The sequence below is a fragment of the Malurus melanocephalus genome, unplaced genomic scaffold, assembly GCF_030028575.1.
Source record: "Malurus melanocephalus ecotype Western Australia unplaced genomic scaffold, MMel_1.1 scaffold_16, whole genome shotgun sequence".
In the NCBI taxonomy this organism is placed as follows: domain Eukaryota; kingdom Metazoa; phylum Chordata; class Aves; order Passeriformes; family Maluridae; genus Malurus; species Malurus melanocephalus.
This window is the reverse complement of record NW_026623248.1, coordinates 794,747-798,377: the sequence shown is the minus strand read 5'-3', so window position 1 is coordinate 798,377 and position 3,631 is coordinate 794,747.

Genomic DNA, 3,631 nt, shown 5'->3' with positions numbered 1-3,631 from the left:
GGGGGGAGGGGGAGGGAGGTGGTGCTGGAAAATTACTCATTTAAAATCTTCCACACCCTGCCACAGAATACAGAGCAAGAGACTCACCAATTCACCAACAGTTATGACTCCAGGGTCAGCACTGCTAATTGAATTAATTGAGGCTGTGCTGATTTGCACCATCAAAGAACATGACCCCAAAATGCTGCATTTCAATTCATTTTCTCCATGTTTCCAGAGTTCTAACAAGAGACAAACTGCCTCAGCAATCATAGGGTACGGGGGTATATAAGATAAGAAAAGAGCTGTTTGACTCTCTGTGTCAAATTAGGGGCAGGGGATGAGGAGAGAACACAGATGGAGAGAGCCTGTTTGTCAAGGATGAACAGGGTGGGGATAGAGATCCGCTGATGCTGACAGAATTTCCATGATCTCCAAATCTCCCCCCGTAGCATCCTGCTAATCCCACCCCTGCCAAGGCACCCCTTCCTCCAAACAGAGTGCTTTAGGACACTGCTGTGGCTTCTTTAGGCTTTAGTGCTTTAGGCTTTAGTGCTTTAGGCACTGCTGTGCCAGAGCAGAAGTCACTCACCAGGGCTGCTGTAGGAAGCAGGGATCCTCTTTCCTATGCATCTCTCCGGGACCCAACCCAGCAACTCTGACAGTTTGTCCCTAGAGACTGATCACCTCCTGCCCAGCTTTAGAACCTTCTGACCATCCCACTTCCACAGGGGTTTGCTGCCTGCCCATCCCTCCAACTGCTCTGCATGAAACCCAGTGAATGCCATGCACAGAGCCCTGGAAACCAGCTGAACTGCCTCACCCAGCTGTTGCTCTCTGCTTACACCTTCRCTGCCTCCTCCAAACGATGGCTGCTGACCTGGTAACTGAAGCCTGGTCTCCCTTCACTGATTACATCATTCCCAGAAACTTCCGTTGGCTTTGTAATGGAGCAGTTCCTCTGTGGTTCAAGGGTGCTTTCTAGGATGCTCTGTGACCCTCACAAATTCCCCTGCACTCCAGGTGTCACTTGGGGCATCACCAGACATCACTTGGCTTGGATACAGAGCACTGTGCACACCATGGATTTTCCAAGTTCCAGTACCAATAAACCACTTGCTCATTCCTCYTGCTGGCTGTTGTTCGTGAATAGCATGAAAATTGTAAGCCACGACTCTAAACAAAGTATCTAAACCATGTCCTTATGTGATTCCCATCAAAAGAGCATGGGAGAACTTCTAGTGGGAGGTGTCCCTGCTCRTGGCACGRGGTTTGGAACAAAATGATCTTTWAGGTSCCTTCCAACCCAAAGCTTTGTCATCTTTGGGGCAAAACCTTATGGGCACAGGAAAGAGCTGTCTTCTCTTACACATAAACTGGGGTACAGGATACCTTCCCCTTTCCAAGAGGAGACAGAAGTTTGTGGAGCTGAAGGCATGTAATGCACAAGGGATTTTCCACCCCTCAGTCCCTGGAATGAGCTCTGCTGAGAGAGGCCAACTTGAACTGCTGCCTGAATCCTGCAGAAACAAACTGGCCAAGCTGGCAGCTGCTGAACCACCGGTGGTCACACTCCCACAATGGCCATCAGCTGCCACTTTGACAGGAATCCAGCATTGTTTGGTGGCATTTACCTTAGGGGACAGATATTTCTCTGCATCAGGGAGAGCAATTTAAGCTTTCAGAACTGTGTCTGTATGTTTATTGGTTTCTTTGCCTCCAAGAATTATTCATGTCACAACTCAGACACTGACTCAACTTAATTAGCATTGGAAAGGTCATCTCACAGATACTTAGGTAGATGAAGGACAGGAAGCCTTACACCATTTGTCTTCCTTGCTCCAGAAGGGGAAGTCTAAACATTTCTATGCTTTTTCATGTCTCTGGTCCTTTGCAGGGCCAGGAGTTGGACTTTATGATTCCTGTGGGTCCCTTCCAACTCAGGATATTCCATGATTCTGYGAGATGACATTTGATTAGTTGTGACTGTTAAATTTTGCCTTTAAGTGTAGCCAGCAGAGAAACYTTCCAAAACAGTGCTTCTGCTTTTTTTTCTGTGGCTATGAAATGTGTTTGAAAGAGAGTGGAAACCACTGAATTAGCTGGGACTGCTGGCCCTCAGGCAGTGTGCTCCTGGATGTATCAAATTTAGTAATGTGTATTTAATAGTATGTCGTTAAGAGGATGTCGAGTTGGCTTTTCCTTCATAAATCACACATCTCACTGCATGACCCAACTGGATTGTTCCAATTTTGTTTCAATAATATTTCATGGACTAGGCCAAGTTAACAGGCTAATTTTCATGCAGTTCATGCCTAAAAGTACAGCTTTGCCTGATATTTCTATGTCTCATTCAGCAGCCCCTGGATTCTTTCCAAGATGGCAAAGGTGGGGTTACTATTCAATTCTTATCTGTGTTTCTGCTAAAAAAAAAACAACAAAACACCGTGGATTTGCTGTCTATAGAGTACCTGACCATCCCTCCTGGAGCAAGATGCTGGARAWGTGTTCCACCTCATTATTCAAGKATTAATTCTAGCATTRAAAACTAACTTTCAGCTGGGAAAACTCACTCCTAATGTCCAATCTAAACCTCCCCTCTGTCAGTGTGAAGTTATTCCTCCTTATCCTGCCACTCCAGGCCTTTGTCAATGGTCTCTYTCATCYTWCCTGTAGGCTATTTCAGGCACTGGAAGGCTGCATRTKGTGTGGATGTTGAGGGCTGCAAAAGGACAGTGGAGAGACCCAGAYATGTAATTTTACAGGCAYAGCCTTGAGCCATGGTTTCCCCACCATGACATGATAGCTACTGAATGCAACAGCCCTGCAGGGTCCTGACGCTGGAAAATTGGAGCTGACCTCACTGTTTGGTCTAGCACGCCAAGGCTCACACAGCCACGTTTTTCACTCCCSCCTTCCCCTAGAAACCAGGGTTTCCCAATTGTCTGAGCAGCACATTGCACAGTTTTGCCCTTAGTTCCCTGCAGGGACTGGTGTTAATCTGGTGGTTCTCATCATCTCTGCTTGTGCCTGTCCTCTGCCTTAAGGATAAGCTTGATCAACATTTCAGGAATTGCTTATGTGGTACAAGTTATTCCAGCAGATTCTAACATGAGAGAGGAACCACTGATAACAGCACGAGGCCGGTGGGAGGTGTCGCTTGGAAAACATCCAGGAGCAGAGCAGCAGACCCAGGAAGGAGAAGGCTCTAGGCAGCCCTGAGAGCAGAGTCAGAGGCAATCTGTGTGTGGCAGCATTGTGCATCTCCACAGGAACTGTCTGATGGGGTCAGAGAGAGACATCTGAGACACAGCACAACAGTGATGAGAGCACAGGCTCTGGGCTGGCTTTCCTTCACTGCCTCATCTCACCRTCACCGTCACATCCACAAGCTTACCAGCAACATCTTTCCCCCARAACCACCATGATTGCCACCATCTCTGCTCACCAGCACTCCCCTGGATTTCAGCAAGACTGCTGAAAGGAGAGAGAAAACCATCAGAAAGGACTGTCCTTGGTGCTCTGTGGATGCAGTTTATCCTGTGTCTAAGCACAGCCAACTTGTATTCTCAGCAATCCATAGTTCAGCTGGGGCCAAACCCCCTCTCCGTGTCTGCTGGGCTGAAGCTCACCTGTAGCTCAGGATCAGATG